Source organism: Odocoileus virginianus, chromosome 9, assembly GCF_023699985.2.
Source record: "Odocoileus virginianus isolate 20LAN1187 ecotype Illinois chromosome 9, Ovbor_1.2, whole genome shotgun sequence".
Taxonomy (NCBI): Eukaryota; Metazoa; Chordata; class Mammalia; order Artiodactyla; family Cervidae; genus Odocoileus; species Odocoileus virginianus.
In genome coordinates this window covers 45,077,255-45,101,716 of record NC_069682.1, presented here as the reverse complement: position 1 = coordinate 45,101,716, position 24,462 = coordinate 45,077,255, and the positions used below count along the sequence as shown (strand labels likewise).

At 37.4% G+C, this 24,462-nt stretch overlaps 1 long non-coding RNA gene across 1 annotated transcript in view; it reads right to left on the bottom strand.

The window, feature by feature from the left end:
- Nucleotides 1-22,816: 22,816 nt before the first annotated feature.
- LOC139036499 (uncharacterized) overlaps nucleotides 22,817-24,462 on the bottom strand; it is a 258,405-nt gene continuing 256,759 nt past the window's right edge. Inside the window, exon 5 of the long non-coding RNA XR_011489259.1 lies at nucleotides 22,817-23,065. This is a non-coding gene — a long non-coding RNA (uncharacterized lncRNA). The remainder of the gene's footprint in view (nucleotides 23,066-24,462) is intronic.

Below are 24,462 nucleotides of genomic sequence, written 5' to 3'. Positions count from 1 at the left end.
GGGGGAGTATTAACAGGCATAAAAACAGCAAGTTGTGCATAGTGTAAGGATACAATTTCATTTTGTTTTTCTTATGGATAACCAATTGCCTCAGCGGCATTCATGAGTAATTGATACTTTCCCCACTTATCTCCATTGCCATCCCTGTTATGTATAGGGCTTTACATGCATTGTTCTCCATTCTCTTCACTTTTTCCTCTTGTTTATATTTGTACCACACCGCTGTGTCAAAACTACCTAGTTCTGTAATAAATCTTGATATATTGAAGGGCCATTCACTATAACACCCACACTCACCTTATTTATATTCTTCAGGAGTCTCTTGGCTATTTTTGGCCCTTTTCTCTTCCATATAAAATTTAGAAACAGCTTGTAAAATTCCAAAAAATATGTGTTTGTGTTTTCATTGGAAGTGTATAGTATCTGCAGATAATTTTGGAGAGACTTGGCACATTAAAAACTAAATATTCCCTTCCAAGAACATGATATTTCTTAATTTTATTCTTCTTTTAATGTCTTTCACTAAAATTTTATAATTTTGTTCAAAAGATTTCACATTAAATTTTGATTTAATTCTAGATTCAGTAGATTGATGAAAAACCTAGATAAATAGAGAAATAGACGATAGATAAAAGAGCTGCTTTGATAAGTCACTTTTGAAATTTTTTTTCTATTTTCTGCAAACATGTAGAAATACTAATTACTTTTGTATATCAACTTGACATCCAATGTCTTTGTTAATTCTAATCATTTTCTATTGTTTATTTTGGATTTTCTTGTAGTGATAAGGTTTGGTTCTTCCTTTCCAAATTTTATGCCATTTGTTTACTTTTTCTTTCTGTTACAATACCTGCCCAATTGATTTTTTTTCATATTTACCTCAGTTCAGTTCAGTTCAGTCACTCAGTCATGTCCGACTCTTTGCAACCCCATGAACCGCAGCACTCCGGGCCTCCCTATCCATCACCAGTTCCCGGAACTCACCCAAACTCAGTTTCATTGAGTCGGTGATGCCATCCAACCATCTCATCCTCTGTCGTCCCCTTCTCCTCCTGCCCTCTATTTTTCCCAGCATCAGGGTCTTTTCAGTGAGTCAGCTCTTTGCATCAGGTGGACAAAGTATTGGAGTTTCAGCTTCAACATCAGTACTTCCAATGAACACACAGGACTAATCTCCTTCAGGATGGACTGGTTGGATCTCCTTGCAGTCCAAGGGACTCTCAAGAGTCTTCTCCAACACCACAGTTCAAAAGCACCAATTCTTCAGCACTCAGCTTTCTTGATAGTCCAACTCTCACATCCATACATGACCACTGGAAAAACCATAGCCTTGACTAGACAGACCTTTGTTGACAAAGCAATGTCTCTGCTTTTTAATATGCTGTCTAAATTGGTCATAACTTTCCTTCCAAGGAGTAAGCGTCTTTTAATTTCATGGCTGCAGACACCATCTTCAATGATTTTGGAGCCCCAAAAAATAAAGTCAGTTACTGTTTCCACTGTTTCCCCATCTATTTCCCATGAAGTGATGGGACCAGATGCCATGATCTTATTTTTCTGAATGTTGAGCTTTAAGCCAACTTTTTCACTCTCCTCTTTCACTTTCATCAAGAGGCTCTTTAGTTCTTCCTCACTTTCTGCCATAAGGGTGGTGTCATCTGCATATCTGAGGTTATTGATATTTCTCCCAGCAATCTTGATTCTAGCTTGTGCTTCTTCCAGACCAGCATTTCTCATGATGTACTCTGCATATAAGTTAAATAAGCAGGGTGACAACATACAGCTTTGACCTACTCCTTTTCCTATTTGCAAACAGTCTGTTTTTCCATGTTCAGTTCTAACTGTTGCTTTCTGACCTGCATACAGATTTCTCAAGAGGTAGGTCAGATGGTCTGGTATTCCCATCTCTTTCAGAATTTTCCAGAGTTTATTATGATCCACACAGTCAAAGGCTTTGGCATAGGCAATAAAGCAGAAATAGATGTTTTCTGGAACTCTCTTGCTTTTTCGATGATCCAGTGGATGTTGGCAATTTGATCTCTGGTTCCTCTGCCTTTTCTAAAACCAGCTTGAACATCTGGAAGTTCACAGTTCACATATTGCTGAAGCCTGGCTTGGAGAATTTTGAGCTTTACTTTACTATCATGTGAGACAAGTGCAATTGTGTGGTAGTTTGAGCATTCTTTGGCATTGCCTTTCTTTGGGATTGGATATATCTTTTTTTGTCCAGATGCCTTTACATTTTAATTATGTGGTATACAAACAATATATTGCCAGATTCTATTTTTTATATGATCTATTATTTTTGAAATGGCTACTGATTTGTTTGGATTCATTACTACTAGGTTATTTTGTGATATATTTTTTTCTCTTCTCCCTCTGTTTTCTTTGTGTGTGTGTGTGTGTGTGTGTGTGTGTGTGTGTGTGTGTGTGTTAGTCACACAGCCGTATTTGACTCTTTGCAACCCCATGGACTGTAGTCTACCAGGCTCCTCTGTCCATGGGATTTTCCAGGCAAGAATACTTGAGTAGGTTGCCACTTCCCTCTCCAGGGGATCTTCTCAACCCAGGAATCTGTTTTCTTACCTTTTTACTATTAATTTTCCCCATTCTACTTTTTTCTCTCTTGCATGTTCTCTTTAGTGGCTATCCTAAAGAACTTCAATCAAGGGATTTAACACAACACAATGTAAAATTAAATCAATATGAAAGCAAAGTAAGAACAGGTCATTTTTCTCTTGGTTACAACTAAGATATTATTTTTCCTAGATTAACATGCATGCCATATTTTTCACTTATAATTTCTTGCATCTCAGGAGCTTCTATTTGAGATCACTTTCTCTCTCTCTTTTTTTTTTTCTTTTTTGGAAATACATATCCTAGAAATTCCTTAAGAACTATCTTAATCTATAAATTAATGTATTTTTCTTTGTCCTTGAGAGGTAGTTGTTCTTCAGTCACTGAGTTGTGTCCATTCTTTGTGACCCCATGGACTGCAGCAGGCCACCCTTCTCTGTATCTCACTATCTCCTGGAGTTTACTCAAATTCATGTGCATTGAGTTGGTGATGCTATCTAACCATCTCATCATCTGCTGGTCCCTTCTCCTTTTTGCCTTTAATCTTTCCCAGCATCAGGGCCTTTTCCAATGAGTTGGCTCCTCTCCTCAAGTGGCCAAAGTATTGGAGCTTCAGCATCAATCTTTCCAATGAATATTTAGGGCTGATTTCCTTTAGGATTGAGAGGTAGACTTAAAGAATAATGAATTTTAAGTTGACAGTAGTTCTCTCAAAGAAGGTTAAAGCTATTGCTTATTTATCTTCTGCATTGCTGCTTTCAAGAGGTCAGATTTCAATTTTATATTTGCCATTTGTAAGCAAGTTCTCTTTTTCTTCTGGCTGTTTTTAAAATACTATTTTGTCTTTGGTTCTGTAGCTTTACAGCAACTTTGCTAAGTATATCTTGCTTTTTATTTATCCTGTTTGAGATTTGTTAGACTTCCTGAAACTGAGGATTCATGACATACATCAAGTCTGGAAAATACTTAACCATTATCCCTTTAAATATTGTCTTTCTTCCAGTATTTTGTGTTCTCTTCCAGAGTTCATTTATAAGTATTCTCTTTCTTTACTCCTTTTTTTTCCTAATCACATATATTATTATTTGGGATATATGTGTGTGTGTGTAAGTTACTCATTTTTAGATTCTGACTTATTAATCTTTCAACAACAATGCATGACTTGTTTAACAATATATTGTTTCCATTTTATCATATTTTCAATTGAGTTTAATTGAAAATTTTGCCTAATCATTTCAATAGTATCTTGCTCTCATTCTTATTGTTTAGTTATATTTATAATACCCTCCCTTATTTATTTAAATATTGATTTGGCTTGTTCAGGTTATTGTAACAAAAATACTATAAACTGGATTACTTAGAACAACATATTTATTTTTTTCCAGTTTTCGAGGCTGAGAAGTTCAAGATCTTGGCTCCAGCAATTTTGGATCTGGTGAAGTGAAGTCGCTCAGTTGTGTCTGACTCTCATGTGTCTCACGACCCCATGGACTGTAGCCCACCAGGCTCCTCCGTCCGTGGGATTCTCCAGGCAAGAAGACTGGAGTGGGTTGCCATTTCCTTCTCCAGGGGATCTTCCCAACCCAGGGATCAAACCCAGGTCTCCCGCATTGCGGGCAGACGCTTTAACTTCTGAGCCACTAGGGAAGCCCTTGTAAGAGTCTGCTTTTTAGACACCTGTCTACCTTATATCACACAAAGAATAAGCTGAGAGCACTAATCCCTCTCATGAGGGCTCCTCCTTCATGACCTAATCACCATGGCTCTACCTCCTAATACCATTGCCTTGGATTTCAACATCTGAATTCTGTGGTATCACAAATATTCACACCACATCAAACATATTAAGCATTTATGTTACAGTCTATGTCTGACTATTTCCCTGTTTCTATTTAAACTTCTGATACCACAGTTGCTCATTTGACTCCCCTCATGGTAGTGGCTTTTTCTGTCAAGGGTTTGGTAATTTTTGATGTGAAATTCATGTTCCAAGGAACTTCATATTAGAAGTATTTACTTGGTGGACCTAATAAATTGGCTTTCTTCCAGAAAATATTTATATTTGTTTCTACTAGATATTTGGGATCAATACTAGTCCAAATACACTGTAAATTTTCAGTTTAAAAAAAATTGAGAAAATAATACCTGAGAATTTTCTATAGTAATATAGATCAGAAAGGCAATACAGGTCCAAGAAGTTCAAAGAACAGCAAGCAAGATAAATAACACTGTGTGTGTGTAACACACACACACACACACACACACACACACTGAGTTAGAAATATCATTTTAAAATTTCTAAAATCAAATATAAATAGAAAATCTTAAAGGCAGCCAGAGGAAAAATTCAGAGGAATTATTATCTACAGAAGAATAAGGATAAAATTTCTTATTAGAAGTCAAACAAGCAAGAAGAGAGTGGAGTGGCATCTTTAAAGTGCTGAAAGGAAAAAAAGCCTGGTAAGCCAGAATTCTATACCCAGCAAAAATATATTTCAAAAACTAGAGGAGAAAAAATTTTTCAGACAAACAAAACTAAGGGATTCATTGCTATCAAATCTACTCTATGAAAAATACTATAGGAAGTTCTTTAGGCAGAAAGAATATGATATCAGTTAAAAATCTGGTCTAAATAAAGAAAGGAAAAGCACTAGAAATGGAACAAATGAAGGCAAATCATCTTTTTCTTGTTTGTGATTACAATAAAAAAAACTTCCTAATGCAAAAATATTAACAATGTTATATGCAATTTTCACACATGTAAAGTAAAATATATGACAATAATGGCATGAAAAATGGGAGGAGGAACTGATAAAATACTAGTATTGGGTCCTCATGCTACATATGAAATGACAATAGTATTTAAAATAAATTTAGAATAATTTAAGGAGTTAATAGAGACAAAATGCAAATCATGAAAAATGTTCAACACAATAGAAAATAAATACTTTTAAAAACAAGATAGTACATATTGAATAAAATAATATTGCTAATCTCTCTTAATGTGAATGAGTTAACACTCAGTTAAAAGACAGAAATTATCAGAATGGGTACAAAAGTAAGATCCAACTACATACCCCTTATAAGAATGAAAGGGCCCATTCTAGCCTCTCTAGGCCATTCCTTTATAAGATCTACCCCTATCATGATTAAAGATGATGCAGAAATCAGGTGGTTTCACGTACAAAGTTGATCCAAGCCTTTGATATTTATTACTAACTCCTGCAGTTGTCCTTGCTCCACTCCACTCTGAAGATAACATAATAGAGATCCCTTTAAGGGGTCCTGTTAAAAACTAAAATTAGTTAAGAAATTACTTTGCTTTAATAATTTCCTTTCTTCCATCATCAGCTTACAATCAACAGGATATTACTAGGTATTTGCTTCATTTCCTTTCAACAGAATGTATGTGTAGGTTTACAAAGCTTTTAGAAAATGTTTTCTAAAAAAACTTCCCTGCTCAAATGCCTAAACCCCAAAGAAGAATGTATAAATATTTGGTGCAAAAGAAAGAAATTGACAAAAACTCACAAACTTCTTGCAAAAAAGGGAGAGGCAAACTCTTAACCAGTTATGTCACAGAGAATTAAAGAACAGTCTACTCAAAGGAATATAACCATAGGAAGGTCTTTTTTTTTTCCATTTATTTTTATTAGTTGGAGGCTAATTACTTTAGAATATTGTAGTGGTTTTTGCCATACATTGACATGAATCAGCCATGGATTTACATGTGTTCCCCATCCTGATCCCCCCTCCCACCCCCTCCCCATCCCATCCCTCTGGGTCTTCCCAGTGCACCAGCCCTGAGCGCTTGTCTCATGCATCCACCCTGGGCTGGTGATCTCTTTCACACTTGATAATATACAAAGAATATGGATTCCATATTTCTTCATCAGAAACAATACCTAGAGGCAGAAAACCTGAAATCTCATTAAGAAACTTGAGTGGGGGGGAATTAAGGGGGAATTATTAAACTCAAACTAAACATCAAGTATTCAACCAACTTAAAAATGTGTGTGCCCACAAAAGTAGAGAAATTGGAGGAGGCTGTGAAGCTTCTGAGAGCTGAAGGAAGGGGCCAAAGTATGTTCAGAAAGAATATAATCAGAAAAAATAATAGTAAACATTCATGATGTAACAGCCAGTTACATGGATTTATTTAAGAGAAGAAAATGTCAAGAGGAAATGACTGGTGAATGATGCTCAGAGCCCCTCACAGAATTAGAAGAGTGATATCCATCTCTCTTTATCTTAATTGCTTGTTTTAATCACCCATATCCCCTTAGGCTGTGAGAGCTATTTAAGAGGAGCTGTATCTCTCATATGTATCTCCCAGTGTATTTCCTGTCTTTGCTAAATAAATGAGAGATCTTGTAGGATAGGAAAAACATCACATTCTATCAGCCCCTTCATTATTATACTCAACTCATTCTAAAATAATTAAATCAGAATAATGACAAATGTCATCTAAGCAAAACTGGTACAAGAGTCACATTGCTTAAACCACCCTTCACAAAAACACTCAGTGCCAAGTTCTTCTCACTGTGCATGAAATTCCTGTAGCAAAGAAAAAAATTAAACAAATATTTAAGGACTGGTTGAGAATATTTTAGTATAAAATTTCAACCAATCAACCAGAGAAAATAAAGAACATCCCTCTGTGTTAGATTTCTACTGCAATTATGCTACATAACAACCCCAAAACACAGTGGCTTATATGAAACACTTTTGTTGTTTTACTCTAATGTCAGTAGAATGGCTGGTGCTGATTCGAATTCATCTTTGGTTGGCAGTACTTAGCCTAGTCTTCCAGTTGGATTTAAGTCTCACTTCATGGTTAACCAACATCTTTATGGAACAGGATCTCATCAAGGAAAATGGCAGAAGGATAAGAGATAAAACCAATAGTGAAAGCACATTTTTATTCTCTGAACACATCACACGGACTCCCATTCCTTTAGCACCAACAAGTACTATAACAATGGAGTAAATTAATACTCCACCTACTCTAGAGAAAAATACTACAATGTCCCATGGCAAATTCTTGGGCATATAATTCTAAAACAAATAGGCAGTGAAGAACTGGGAACAATTATTCAAGATACTACATGTAACTTTCATGTTTTAATAAGAAGAAGGTGAAGAATGGGCTTTCCAGGTGGTGCTAAGTGGTAAAGAATCCACCTACCAATGCAGGAGACACAAGAGATGTGCATTCAATCCCTGGGTTGGGAAGTTCTCTTGGAGTAGGAAATTTCAACCCACTCCAGTTTTCTTGCCTGGAAAATACCATGGACAGAGTAGCCTGCAGGGCTACAATCCATGGACTCATAAAGGGTCAGACACGAATGAGCACACGTCTGCATACACACACATATGCACACACATGGAAAGAACACAGCAAGAGGAAGTTGTATGTCTAAAACTGGTTACTCCCAAACTTATTTCAAAGAAATAGTTAGCACACACATTTTAGCCCACACTAGACTCTACTAGCATTCTCTAACACAAGTTGTATATGTCCTAAAGCTCTTCCAGTTCCTTAGCACAGCACGTTTTTGGACATACCAAGGCTGCTGTCTTCTAGAACACTCCTACCTTTACTCTTTCCATGTCCATTCCCTCCTCATAGTGAAGGTTTCAGCTGAAATGTTGCCTTTTCAGGAAGCCTTTTCCAGCACCGCCCCCCCACCATCCACACCCTAAGTCAGAATATCATTACAGTCTTTCAGGGAAGCTTTACTGTGTTCATCTCAATTTGCGATCTTGTAACTGTTTTATTTCCATCCCTCATTGCCAGTCACATGAGGGCAAAATCATGACTGTTTCTACCACTGTGACTAATTCTAGAAGAGAATAGGTGATAAATAAACATTTATTGACTCAATGAATGGACAATTTTTTCACAGATGACAATTTTTGTTAACACAGACATTTCAAATTTCAATTACATATGCTAAAGTAGACATTTTTCCTAAACTAATTAGCTGCATATTGCCAAGTATGTTGCTCTAGAGAATCTTTAGTGTTGCATTATCCAACATGGCAGCCACTAGTCATGTGAAACTAAACTTTAAATTAATTTATATTAATTAAAATTTAAAATTCACTTCCTCAGTTGCAGAGGCCACATACCAATTGCTCAGAAGCCACATGAGGGAAGAGCCAGAAGTGAGATTGCTGCTCATATTGTGCCTCTACTGTTAAATTTTTGAGGACACTGTTTTCCATACAGGGCACACCATTCCCACCAATAGCATGCAAGCATTCCAGTTACTCCACATCTTCACCAACACTTGTTGCCTTTTGTTTATTTTGATATGAGCCGTCCTAACAGTTATGTTGATATTTCATTGTAATTGTGATTAACATTCTCCTGATGATTAATGATGTTGTGTGTTTCCCTATACCTCTTGACCATTTCTATGTCTTCTTTTGAAAAATGTTTACTCAAGGCCTTCACCTACGTTTTAATTGAGTTTTTAGTTTTCTACAATTCAGGTGTAGGATTTCCTTATATGTTTTGATAATAATCCCCTTATCTGATGTCTGGTTTACAAATACCTTCTCCCATCCCACAGTTGCCTTATCACTCTGTAAGTTGTCTTCTTTGCTGTGCAGAAGCTTTTTAGTTTGATGTTTATTCCACTTGTTTATCTTTCCTTTGCTGCCTATGTTTTTAATGTCATATCCATGAAATTATTGCCAATTTAGCACATCCATATTTATTGCAGCATTATTCACAATAGCCAAAATATGAAATAACATAAAATGTTCAGAAGCAGATGAATAAAGAAATATATAAATCAAAAGAAATATTATCCAACCATTTAAATATTCTAAAAGCAGAATACACTCCCAAAATGTCTGATTTCCAAGGACCAGTTTACAAACCCTGACAATCTCATTCAACCTACCCAAAGCACACTTGCTTGTCATGCAAGTCCTTAAGAGGCTTTTATGATTGAACTGGGTAACTTTCCTAAGTTTCAAAAAAGATTTCCCACTAATGTTTACAATAGGAAAATGTAGTTTATTGAGTCAAACTAATTATCTGTCCTTGCTAAGATCAGCTCACTCAGGTTTGAAAATGCCACATAGTTATCTATGATTCTATCCACTTTTGTTTTGCCCATCTTATAATGGGCAAAAATAATAACTCAAATCTGTCAACTATTCTCTCCTTAACTATCTCTATGTGTCTCTTTTCTTCCATGTGTGCTGTGTTAAGATCTTATTTGGATGATTTGCAATTGATCTTCCTTCTGGACATTCCCATGTTATATCATTCTATAATCATTTGCCAATTAAACATAACCTTACTGGGTCACTTTCCTGCTAAAGCTAACTTTCAAAGATACTTATTAGCCAACATTTAAGGCTCCTGACAGTCTACCTTTTGACAACTTACCTTTTGTCAAGTGTACCTCTTGACAACTCACTTTTCTAATGACACTCCCCACCACTCCCAAATGGGCTTCCCGGGTGATGCTAGTGGTAAAGAATGCCACCAGCCTGCCAAAGCAGGAGACATAAGAGACAAGGGTTCCATTTTTGGGTAAGGAAGATCCCTTGGCAGAGTGCATGGCAACCCACTCCAGTATTTTTGCCTGGAGAATCCCATGGACAGAGGAGCCTGGCAGGCTACAGTTCACAGGGTCACAAAGAGCTGGACACGACAGAAGTGACTTAGAACACACACTACTAACTGCTGTAGCCAGACTCATCCACTCACTTCCCCAACACTACAGCCATCTTGAATTCAGCACGTTTGCTATCACCAGGTCTTGCACTGACTTCCTTTTCTTCCTTCAGGACTTCCTCAAATATCTCTAATTCTCACTGCTTTCTCTTTTCAATAGCTTTCAAAATGTCCTTATTTATTTTGTTATTTTGGCTCTGAGTCATGTACTGACTGTGTCATCACTTGTATTATATCACCATCATGAATTATGATTATTTTGCTTAAATAGCAGTATGTTGATAGATCTTGTTCTCTCCTACTAAGGGAGAAAACAAGCTTTTGAGATCACAGATTTTTTAATTACCTCTTTTATTTTCCACAGAATCGGGAAAAGATACTACTATCAAGAGAGAGAGAAAGGCTGAGAGAGATCTGTATGTGTATATATGTATACATAAATATACATAAATACACCTTTATTTCATGACTGTATATTTATATGTTATATATGTATAGATGTATATATTTATGGTAATGTGCATATTCACATTAATTTAATGAGTGTGTGTGTATTTATTATATATGTATATATATGTGTGCATATATATATTGGGTTGGCCAAAAATTGTTCAGGTTTCTCCATAAGATGTTACAGAATCAAATGAAGTTTTTATCCAACCCACTATATACACATTTATTTAGTGGGTGTGTATATTACACTACATTTATATATGTCTGTGTATATATTTTTATTTAATGAGTATGTATGTGTATACCATATATGTATAGATATGTGTATATATATTTTACATATATAAACCCATGATGAACACATGAACAAGCCCTACTGCATTCTCATAGGTTTACCTTAACTTCTTAACATGTGTCTTTAATTTGTCTGGTTAATATTCAGGATATCATATAGGAAAATCAGGTATCATGCCAGAAATCACTTAACAATGTAGGTTCAAAACTGCCATGCAAAGGCAATTATTTCTCTAAAACATTGTCTTATTCGATCTCTTCCTTTTTCCTCAGTGGTTTTTCATGGACCTACTGCTCTTTCCTCTTAAAAAAAAAAGTGTTAAAACCTAAGCTCTGTGGTCTGAAACCTAATTTGTAAGAAATATATTCCATTTGGCAATTTGAGATTAAGAAACAGTGCAAAAAAATGCAAGACTATATCAGTATTAAACTGTGTATGTATGGTGAAAAGAGAAAGGTTTAAGCTCTATACTCACAACAGAAACTTTTTAGCAGCTTAAAGATGGAAATGACATCAAAATTCATGAAGTCATGTTTGGGCGACCCTAGAGCATAAATGACGGAGAAGGCAATGGCAACCCACTCCAGTACTCTCGCCTGGAAAATCCCATGGACAGAGGAGCCTGGTAGGCTGCAGTTCATGGGGTTGCTAAGAGTCAGGCACGACTGAGCGACTTCACTTTCACTTTTCCTTTCATACATTGGAGAAGGAAATGGCAACCCACTCCGATGTTCTTGCCTGGAGAATCCCAGGGACTGGGGAGCCTGGTGGGCTGCGGTCTATGGGGTCGAACAGAGTCGGACACGACTGAAGTGCCTAAACAACAGCAGCAGAGCATAAATGAACCCCTTCTGCATAGCGTTGATGTGCGTGCGTGAGTGCCAAGTCACTTCAATCGCATCTGACTCTTTGAGACCCTATGGACTGTAGCCCACCAGGTTATTCCGTTCGTGGCATTCTCCATGCAAGAATACTAGAGTTGTTTGGTGCCCTCCTGCAGGGGATCTTCCCAACCCAAGGACAGAACCCTTGTCTCTTCAGTCCCCTGCATTGGTAGGTACCACCTGAGAAGCCCTCTGTAAACTTTTGATTCTTCAGTTTTTGGAGAAAAGTATTGTGGGGAGAGAGCAAATTAGCCAAGATGGTGTGTCCAGGCTCTCTTGTCCTAGGTTTTGTAAATAAGGACTAGGTAACAGCCGAGAGCATTTGTGGCACTGCTCATGTGCTCCATGAGGTACTCACTTGGTCACGAACTACTTTGTGCGTGAGCTCCAGCTTAAAATTGGCGAGATTACTGCCGCATCACAGCTGTGTCCATTTTGTCAGCCAAGAGGAGAGAGGTTGTATTGTGTTGTGTTATGTTATGTCTGCTGCTACAGCTGCTGCGCCAGCCAGGAGAGAATAAATGTGTCTGCAGTTCCTATGACTCCTTGAGTCTTCTTCCAGCCTCTTAGCTTGCGCCTTGTCTACCCTGCGTTGAGTGAACAGTGCGGACAGTGACATACAGCGAGACAATTGGGGTCGCGAACAGGATGAAGAGCAGTACAATTATTATAGTCAATTTTCAAATATTCACACTGGGGAAAAAAAAACACAAAAAGTTTGGATAATTCCAAATACTAAATAAGCTGAATTTAAATTTGATACTAAAATGTGTTCTAGCATTTTAATATTTGTAAACCAAGGTTTCTAGAAATTTCCTATCGAGTAGAACCCTGAAACCACTTTGTGAAGACCTCAAGAAGTTTAAAGATTGTCCAAAATCATTCATACTTGTCATCTTCCCATCCTTTCCCCCGTCCTCGCCCCACAATTCCATTCTGCAACCCATCCAGACTAGGTATCAGCTAATAAAGGATCTGTCTCCTTTCAAATTTCTTTTGCTTAAGAGAAAGTGGGAATGGTTACACATTTACATTTTATAGGACCTTCTGAATAAAAATAAAAGCTAGTAGCTAGTTGAAATGTCAAGGATATTTTGACTATATCAAGGTCAATCACCCGAGTAACTCTCCTCTGTAATTCCCCCTCCCCTCTTCCTTGTCGCTTTTATCTAGAAATTTAGTTCTCCTCTAATAAAATTAATGACTATTTTATGGTCAATAATATTTGCCAGTATAGTTTATAAATTTCCTTATTATAGTTGCTTTTAAAAAATTCTAAGTATTTTCAGTGCAAAATTGTGGATGTCTCTTAGTTTTTGTGTGTGCGTGTCTCACTTTTTGCACGTCTGGAAACACGCTCATTTAATACTTTCAAATGACAACTTAATTTAACATGGAAATCTATCTTCTTTCCCTTTGCATTTTGATAACACTGCTATATTGCTTTTAGGGGCTTCCCTAGTGGCTCAGTGGTAAAGAATCCTCCTGTCAATGCAGGAGACATGGGATTGATCCCTGGGTCGAGAAGATTTCCTGGAGAAGGAAATGACAACCTACTCCCATATTCTTGCCTGGGAAATCCCATGGACAGAGGAGCCTGGTGGGTTACAGTCCTTAGGATCACAAAGCAGTGAGACAAGACTTAGAGACTGAACAACAGCAACAATTTCAATTTTTCACTTTATTCTTGATGTTCTGCAACTTCAATTAATCTTTCTGAATTTATTCCATTTAATCTGACCAGCACTTGGTGTGCACTTTCCATTTGAAGATATATCTTCCTGGCAGTAATGAAAGTGTCAGCCCTAATCCATTTCAATATTTCCTCTCAACCATCTCTCTCTTCTCTTCTTAGAAAAATTATATATGCTAAATGTCTCTCAATCTGTCTTCCATTGTCCCAGTTTCTCTTCCAGGATTATACTCTCTATATCAGTCTACACAGCATCTAAGTGAATTCCTCAGTGTGTGTTCAGTCGCTCAGTCATGTCTGCCTCTTTGTGGTTCCATGAACTATAGCACATCAGGCTTCTCTGTCCATGGAATTTTCCAGGCAAGAATACCTCAATGGATTGCCATTTTCTGCTCCAGGAGATCTTCCCAAGCCAGGAATGGAACCCATACCTTTTGTGTCTCCTGCATTGGCAGGCAAATTGTTTAGCACTGTGCCACCTGGGAAGCCTGAATTCCTCAGTAACATCATCCAATTCAGAAATTCTACTTTTATTGTAAGTAAGCAGCTGGAGGATTTTTAAATTTCAGTGACTGTATATTCCTTAATATCCAGACTTTCTAACAGATTTTTCTCCATATCTATCTGCCATCATACATAGCTGACTGTTTTTGTTTTACAATTTTTGTTAACTGTCCTTAAATTTATTTATTATAAAATTCATTTTGCATTTTATTAGAAGTTCATTTCTGTTCTGAGTGTTTATTTTGTTGGCTATCTTTTTTGGTATTGTTTTTCCCAAGTGGATTATTTTTACTTTTTCACTGGATGAAAATTGCTTTATAATGTTCTGCTAGTTTCTGCCATACAGCAATGTAAATCAGCCATAATTATATCATCTCCCTCTTGAGCCTCCCTCACCCCATCCCACCCCTCTAGGTCATCACAGAGTGACAGGGTGGGTCCTCCATGTTATATAACAACTTTTCACCAGCCATCTGCTTTACACAAGTTAGTGTATATATGTCAAAGCTACTTTCTCTATTCATCCCACTCTTTCCTTCCTCTACTATGTCCACAAGTCCATTCTCTTCATCTGCATCGTTATTCTTCCCCTGCAAATAGGATCATCTATACCTTTTTTATATATTCTATCTATATGAATCAATATGTTATATTTGTTTTTCTCTTTCTGACTTACTTAACTCTGTACAACAGACTTTAGATTCATCCATCTCACTAGAACTGACTCCAAATTATTCTTTTTGTGGCTGAGTATTATTCCATTGTATATATGTACCACAACTTCTGTATCTATTCACCTGTTGATGGACATCTAGATTGGATCATGTCCTAGCTATTGTAAGTAGTGCTGCTATGAATTTTGGGGTACATGTGTCTTTTTCAATTATGGTTTTCTCAGGTATATGCCTCTTAGTGGGTCATATGATAGTTTCATTCCCAACTTTTTAAGGAATCTCCTTACTGTTCTCCATAGAGGCTGTATCAATTTACATTCCCGCCATCTGTTTAAGAAGGTTCCCGTTTCCCCACATCCTCTCCAGAATTTATTGCTTGTAGACTTTTTTGATAGTCATTCTGATCAGTGTGAGGTGATATCTCATTGTACAGGGAGGCCTGGTGTGCTGCAGTTCACGGGGTTGCAAAGAATCAGACACGATTGAGCGGCTGAACTGAACTGAACTGAACTGAACAATTAGTGATGCTGAGGATCTTTTCATGTGTTTATTGGCCATCTGTATGTCTTCTTTGGAGAAATGTCTGTTTGGGTGTTCTGCCTATTTTTTGATTAGGCTGTTTGCTTTTGTTATATTGAGCTCTATGAGCTGCTTACACACTGTGGAGATTAATCCTTTGTCAGTTTCAGTTTGCAATTATTTTTTCTCCTCTCCTGAGGGTTTTCTTTTAATCTTGTTTATTGTTTCCTTTGCTGTCCAAAAACTTTTATGTTTAATTAGATCCCATTTGCTTATTTTTATTTCCATTACTCTAGGAGGTGTGTCAAAGAGGATCTTGCTGTCATTTATGTCAAAGGTATAATGTTTTTGCATATGTTTTCCTCTAAGAGCTTTATAATTTCTGGCCTTACATTTAAATATATAATCCACTTTGAGTTTACTTCTGTGTATGGTGTTAGGAAGTGTTATAGTTTCATTCTTTTACATGTAGCTGTCTAGTTTTCCCAGCACCACTTACTGAAAAGGGTATCTTTTCTCCATTGTATATTCTTGCCTCTTTTGTCAAAGATAAGGTGTCCATAAGTGCATGGGCTTATCTCTGGGCTTTCAATCTTGTTCCATTGGTCTATATTTCTGTTTTTGTACCAGTAAACCATACTGTCTTGATGACTGTAGCTTTGTAGCGTAGTCTGATGTCAGGAAGGTTGGTTCCTCCAGCTCTGTTTTTCTTTCTCAAGATTGTTTTGGCTATTTGGGGTCTTTTGTGTTTCTATAGGAATTGTGGAATTTTATGTTCTAGTTCTGTGAAAAATAGAAATTGGTAGTTTGTTAGGGATTGCATTGCATCTGTAGATTGCTTTGAGTACTATAGTCATTTTCACAATATTGATTCTTCCAATTCAAGAACAAGGTATACCTCTCCATTTGTTTGTGTCATCTTTGATTTCCTTCCTCAGTTTCATCATTTTCTGCATACAGCTCTTTTGCCTCTTTAGGTAGATTAAATAGGAAAAGGAGTACATCAAGGCTGTATATTGTCACCCTGCTTATTTAACTTATATGTAGAGTACATCATGAGAAATGCTGGGCTGAAAGATGCACAAGCTGGAACCAACATTACCAGAAGAAATATCAATAACCTCAGATATGCAGATGACACCACCCTTATGGCAGAAAGTGAAGAGAAACTAAAAAGCTTCTTGATGACAGTGAGAGAGGAGAGTGGAAAAGTTGACTTAAAGCTTAACACTCAGAAAACTGGCATCTGGTTCTATCACTTCATGGGAAATAGACAGGGAAACAGTGGAAACAGTGTCAGACTTTATTTTGGGGGGCTCCAAAATCACTGCAGATGGTGATTGAAGCCATGAAATTAAAAGACATTTACTCCTTGGAAGGAAAGTTATGACCAACCTAGACAGCGTGTTAAAAAAAGAGACATTACTTTGCCAACAAAGGTCCATCTAGTCAAGGCTATGGTTTTTCCAGTGGTCATGTATGGATGTGAGAGTTGGACTGTAAAGAAAGCTGAGTGCCAAAGAGTTGATGCTTTTGAACTGTGGTATTGGAGAAGACTCTTGAGAGTCCCTTGGACTGCAAGGAGATCGAACCAGTCCATCCTAAGGGAGGTCAATCCTGGGTGTTCATTGGAAGGACTGATGCTGAAGCTGAAACTCCAATACTTTGGCCACCTCATGAGAATACTTGACTCATTGGAAAAGACCCTGATGCTGGGAGGGATTGGGGGCAGGAGGAGAAGGAGATGACAGGGGATGAGATGGCTGGATGGCATCACTGACTCAATGGATATGAGTTTGAGTAAACTCCTGGAGTTTGTGATGGACAGGGAGGCCTGGTGTGCTGAGATTCATGGGGTCACAAAGAGTCAGACACGACTGAGTGATTGAACTGAACTGAATTGATTTCTAGGTATCTTATTCTTTTTGTTGCAAAGGTGAATGGGATTGTTTCCTTAATTTCTCCTTATATTTTTCATTGTTAGTATATAGAAATGCAAGGGATTTCTATGTTAATATTATATCCTGTGTTAATTTTAATGTGTTAATTTAATGTGTTAATTTTAATCATTGATTAGCTCCAGTAGTTTTCTGGTGGCATCTTTAGGGTTTTCTTTGACTGAGCGACTGAGCGACTGAACTGAACTGAATGTCATCTGCAATCAGTGAGAGTTTTACTTACTCTTTTTAATTCCTGAATTGAATTCCTGAATTCCTTTATTTCTTTTTCTTCTCTGATTTCAGTGGCTAGGACTCCAAAGCTATGTTGAATGATAGTGGTGAGAGTGGGCACCTTTGTCTTTTTCTTGATCTTTGAGGAAATTATTTTATTTTTTCACTATTGGAAATAATGTTTGCTGTGGGTTTGTCATATATAGCCTTTATTATGTTGAAGTAATTTCCATCTTTGGTCACTTCCTGGGGAGTTTTTACTATAAACTGGTTTTAAATCTTGTCAAAAATTTTCTCTGCATCTATTGAGATGATCATATGATTTTTATCTTTTAATTTGTTAATATGGTATATCATGTTGATTGATTTGTGAATATTGCAGACTCCTGTACCTGTGGGATAAAGCCCACTTGATTCAAGTGCTGTTTAATTTTCAGGTTTATCTTAGGTGTGGGAGTAAGTAGGGGTATCGATCATTCTGATTTGCCCAAGATAATGCAAATTTCAGTACTAAAACTGGAAAAGACCCAGTAAAACCAGAGTTGGGGATGTTATTGTGCTTCTCTCTCTCTCTCTGGCTGATAGTTTTGACTTTGCCTCCCTCCAGTCCCCCAGGACATGTACATCTAAAACTAATCTACTGACAGTTGAGGACACTTATCCTAAAAAAGGATCCTTTTTCTGAACCAGCAAAAGGCTTAGACCAACAGCTTCACAAAAACCTGAGGGATGGGATGGGGAGGGAGGTGGGTGGGGGTTTCAGGATGGGGAACACATGTACACCTATGGCTGTCTCATGTCAATGTATGGCAAAAACCACTACAATATTGTAAAGTAATTAGCCTCCAATTAAAATAAATTAATTAATTTTTTTAAAACCTGAAATGTAAGCACTGATCCTGCCTATTTTGAACCTTTTTTATGATAGAGGAAAACCAATGCCACCTCCAGTTTCATATAAGGAGATTAACTAAGTTCCCAAACACAGGTTGGTGCGACAGCCATTCACTCTCAGGGGTCAAGTTCCCAGCTACCCTGGCCTCTTCCCAGACCAGGTGCACAGTGAATCTGTCACTTCAGTCTCATCTTGCCAGTTTCCCTACTTTCTCTGTTTCATAGTATGCCTCCATTCTTCTAGTATATTAGTAATATTGTTTATAATATCTTTGCTTTTTTTTTTTTTGGAACAGAGGATAAAGCTTAAAATTCAGCGTTACAATCCATTTTGTCCAAAACTTTATCATAAAAGTAAAACATTTAAACACCATGCCTGTAGACAATCTTGTAGAGTCTTTCAAATTCAGTATGACTACTAACTCCTTTCAGCATTTTCTATATTCATTCTATGATGCAACAACCATTAATATGTGAAATGAACTTGGCAAATCTTGGGAGTTTAGATATTCACCAATTTCAAGTTGTGAAAACACAGTTCAGAATCAGAAATTTCAGAAAGTATGCTTGACAACAATGAAAACAGGAGTCTCAAAGTTTAAGAAGAAATTACATTCCTCTTAGTCACAGGGAGTTTATAATTCACCAGCATGTAAGATCCTTGGAAGAAGAGGTTTTATTCATCTTTGTATTCTTAGCACAGTACCTGTCACATATTAAGCACTCAACACATTGTGAGTGAAGTTGTTTGAACTTTAAAGAGAGTTCCCTAAATCTTTACTCAGAGCCTAATTACTTTTACTTTATAAATTTTTGTAACTTACTTGACAGCACATTAAAAGACAAATAAAAGCAAGAGAGAAAACAGAATAAAACTTTAAAGGCAGACACGGGATTCAAACAGACTAGTCCAAATAGATGGTTTTATGTTAATAGATCCCAAGAGCATCACTATATAATGACATGATATAAAAACGAAAATGTATAATGATTCTCTTGATTCAGGAAGAAAAGATTGAATTACATAAGTATGTTTAGCTTACAAAGACAGCGTAAGAAATGTATATTTTAGAATGACTCCCCTATCTAATGGGCACATTTTTTAAAGAGGTGTTCATGCTTAAAGCTATTAAAACCTAAAGTCTTTGGAACTTAGCTGTTGCAAACAATGCCATCCTTGAAAGTTGAAAACAGTTGAAATCTTTTGGCATAATAAAATCACAGTTATGTGTCGTTATCATAAAAAAGCCAGTCCCAGAAAAGCATTTTCTTCCCAAAAAAGAATGCTACCCTTGGTGGTATTTGAGTTGTAAGTAAATTTTCAGTGGCTCATACCTTGCTCAAGGCCACAAGTGTGTCTTAATGATTACAGAGGTAGAGAGAATTTTTGCCTCTGAAAAAGTGTTTGGCTTCACTTTTCTTTACAGAATTCCTCCTGAGTTGCTTATCCATCTCAGCATACATTTTTATTTTCAAGTCTCCCTCCAGGATCTTGCCTCCATGACTTTCACCACTTAAACCTTGTCCAGTCTTTTTCCCATCCCATACTGATTACTCTTCAGTTCAGTCACTCAGTCATGTCCAACTCTGTGACCCCATGGACTGCAAGATGACAGGATTCCCTGTCCATCAACAGCTCCTGAATCTTGTTCAAACTCATGTCCATCAAGTCGGTGATGTCATCCAACCATCTCATCCTCTGTTGTCCCTTTCTCTTCCTGCTTTCAATCTTTCCCAGCATTAGGGTCTTTTCCAATGAGTCAGTTCTTCGTACCAGGTGGCCAAATTATTGGGAGTTTCAGCTTCACCATCAGTCCTTCCAGTGAATATTCAGGATTGATTTCCGTTGGACTGACTAGTTTGATCTCCTTGCACTACAAGGGACTCTCTGGAGTCTTCTCCACCAGCAGTCCAAAAGTATCAATTCTTTGGCACTCACCCATATTTATGGTCCAACTCTCACATGCATATATGACTACAGGAAAAACCATAGCTTTGACTAGATGGACTTTTGTCAGCAAAGTAATGTCTCTGCTTTTCAATGTGCTGTCTAGGTTGGTCATAGCTTTTCTTCCAAGGAGCAAGTGTCTTTTAATTTCATGGCTGCAATCACCATCTGCAGTGATTTTAGAGTCCAAGAAAATAAAGTCTCTCACTGTTTCCATTGTTTTCCCAACTATTTGCCATGAAGGGATGGGACCAGATGGCATGATCTTAGTTTTTTGAATGTTGAGTTTTAAGCCAGCTTTTTCATCCTCCTCTTTCACTTTCATCAACAGGCTTTTTAGTTCCTCTTCGCTTTCTGCCATAACGGTGGTGTCATCTGCATATCTGAGATTGTTGGTATTTCTCCCAGCAATCTTGATTCAAGCTTGTGCCTCATCCAGCCCGGCATTTCACATGATGTATTTTGCATATAACTTAAATAAGCAGGGTGACAATAGACAGTCTTGAAATACTCCTTTCCCAACTTGGAACCAGTCTGTTGTTCCATGTCTGGTTCTAACTCTTGCTTCTTGACCTGCATACTGGTTCCTCAGGAGGCAGGTATGGTGGTCTGGTATTCCCATCTTTTTGAGAATTTTCCACAGTTTGTGATGATCCACACAGTCAAAGGCTTTAGTGTAGTCAATGAAGCAGAGGTAGATGTTTTTGTGGATTTCTCTTGCTTTTTCTGTGATCCAACAGACGTTGGCAATTTGATCTCTGGTTCCTCCACCTTTTCTAAATCTAGCTTGAACATATGGAAGTTCATGGTTCATATAGTGTTGAAGCCTAGCTTGGAGAATTTTGAACATTACTTTGGTAACTTGTAAAATGAGTGCAATTGTGTGATAGTTTGAACATTCTTTGGCATTGCCTTTCTTGCTCTAGGAGCACAATTCAGTGAGATACCTTATATGACATAGTTAATATGGTGAGTGGCTCATAACAGACCCTGAATTTGAGCTGGAGGATAATCATGATAATTCTCATACTGTCATTTGGAAGTCACTAACAAGACTAGATAGTGACAGAGTGAAAGTTTATTCCAGATCTGAGTGATTGTAAGAACTCCAGGCATATTTGCCTCAACTTAACATTGCTTCTTTCCATCACCCAGCTCTGCCTCCCTGGACTAACTAAGAGAGTGTTTACTATGGGCTGCTGTGAGGAAAAACAAGTGTAGAGTGGGAAAAGAGACAGCAAGAAGAATGGACAAGTATAACCATTGCTATACACACTTTGATTTTCAGATATCTGGAAGATAAAAAAGGAATTTAATCACAAACAGCCATGCCTTGGTAAACTATCTAATTGATAAGATGATTTTGTTTACCATGTGAGAATTCTGTATCCCCTTCTATACTTCTCTAGATTTTGTGGTCTGTGAGCCCAAAGAGAATCTCAAGCTGAAGAAAAAATACTAGAAGAAATGCTTTTTGAATTATCAGTTCTTTTTCCAAAAAATAAATAATCTAGGGGGGTAAAATGGTGACATGGTGACATTAGTTGGCCTTTTACAATAACACATAGGACCGTTTCTAAGACTTTAATAGCTGTGCAGATTCTTCTCTTAATTCTTTCTTTTAAATATACTTTTCACAGTTTATATTTCATATTTGTGAAATACAATCCGCTGGTCACCTCATTTTTAATAATTTTAATAGTAATACTAATTTTAAAATGTTTATTTATTATTTTATTTATTTTTGGCTCTGTTGGGTCTGCATGTGTTGCTCCATGGACTTTCTCTAGTTGTAGTGAGCAGGGGCTATTCTCTAGTGTGTGGGCTTCTCATTAGGGTGGCTTCTTCTGTTGCAGAGCTCAGGATCTTGAGTGTGCAGGCTACAGTAGTTGTGGCATGTGGGTTCACTAGTTGTGGCTCCTGGGCTCTAGAGCACAGGCTCAATAGTTGTGACACATGGGCTTAGTGGCTCTCCAGTATGTGGCATCTTCTCAGACAAGTAATTGAACCCGTGTCTCCTGGCATGAGCAGGCAGGTTCTTTACCACTGAGCCACCAAGGCAGCCCCTTTAGTTAGAAATAAGCTTTTGATAAAATTTTCATTTTTCTCATATTAAAACATTGTCTCTAAACAGAAAATGAAGATCACTTGAAGTAATTAGCCTCCAACTAATAAAAACAAATGAAAAAAAATTTAAAAAAGTATCCATTATACATAAAACTATAATAAATGGATCCAAAGAAAGCTTCAGATCTATAAGGAACAGAAAAACAGCCAAGCACAAAAGATCTGAAAGTGTTTCATGGAAGAAAAAATACAAATGATCAACATTAGGATGAAGATGATCTTGGGTGGCCTTGGTCTTCGGTGGCTTGAAGCAGCGTTCCAGTGTTGTTGTGCCAGAGTAGTGAGAACATTGAATCTTAGCCACTAGATCATTAGCTGGTGACAAGGCCATGGCCCTTTGGCTTTGCAGAAAAGAATACCCACAAACACAGAAAATAATGAAAGAAGTAAAGTGTTTATTAGAAGGAAAAAGACTAGAGTATGTGTGAATTAACACATCAGCAGACACAGAGAGAGCTGAGCCCCAGTGGTAGTTTAAATCACTTACAGGAGGCATTTCTTTCTGGGTTTCCTTTGGCCAATCATTTTTATTTTCCTGGTTCTGAGTTTGCATTTGATACTTCTTAGGATCCTCCAGTGGATGTGCACATATCTCTTAGCCAGAATGGATTCCAGAGAAGAGGCCTGTAAACAGGTTGACATTATTCTCTATTTTTGTTGAAGCCTAACTTAGAGGATTTTAAGCATTATTTGCTAGCATGTGAAATGAGTGCAATTGTGCAGTAGCTTGAACTTTCTTTGACATTGCCCTTTTTTGGTATTGGAATGAAAACTGACCTTTTACAGTCTCATGGACACTGTTGAGTTTTCCTAATTTGCTAGCATATTGAGTGCAGCACTTTAACAGCATCATCAATTGCATTCATTTCACAAGCTAGCAAGATAATGCTAAAAATCCTTCAGGCTAGGCTTCAACAGTACATGAACCAAGAAATTCCAAATGTACTAGCTGGATTTAGAGAAAGCAGAGGAACCAGAGGTAAAATTGCCAACGTCTGTTGGATCATAGAAAAAGCAAGAGAAATCCACAAAAAAATCTACCTCTGCTTCATTGACTACACTAAAGCCTTTGACTGTGTGGATCACAACTGTGGAAAATTCTTAAAGAGATGGGAATACCAGACCACCATACCTGCCTCCTGAGGAGCCAGTATGCAGGTCAAAAAGCAATAGTTAGAACCTGACATGAAACAACAGACTGGTTCCAAGTTGGGAAAGGAGTATTTCAAGACTGTCTATTGTCACCCTGCTTACTTAACTTATATGCAAAGTTCATCATGCAAAATGAAAGGCTGGATAACTCACAAGTTGGAATCATTGTTGGGAGAAATATTAATAACCTCAGATATGCAGATGACATCACCCTTATGGCAAAAAGTGAAAAGCAACTAGAGTCTCTTGATGAAGGTGAAAGAGAAAGGTAAAAAAGCTGGCTCAAAACTCAATATTCAGAAAACTAAGATCATGGCATCTGGTCTCATCACTTCATGGCAAATAGATGAGGAAACAAAAGAAACAGTGACAGATTTTATTTTGAGGGGCTCCAAAATCACTGCAGATTGTGACTGCAGCCATGAAATTAGAAGATGCTTGCTCCTTGGAAGAAAAGCTATGACAAGCCTAGACAGTATATTAAAAAGCAGAGACACTACTTTGCCAACAAAGTTCTGTATGGTCAAAGCTTTGTTTTCCCAGTAGTCTTGTATGAATGTGAGATTTGGACCATAAAGATGGTTGAGAGCCAAAGAAAAGATGCTTTCGAACTGTGGTGTTGGAGATGACTCTAGACAGTCCCTTGGACTGCAAGGAGATCCAAAGAGTCAACTCTAGAGGAAATCAACCTTGAATATTCATTAGAAGTACTGACTGTGAAGCTGAAGCTCCAATACTTTGGCCACCTGATGCAAAGAACCAACACATTGGAAAAGATACTGATGCTGGGAAAGACGAAGGCAGGAGGAGAAGAGGACAACAGAGGATGAGATGGTTGGATGGCATCACCAACTCAATGGACATGAGTT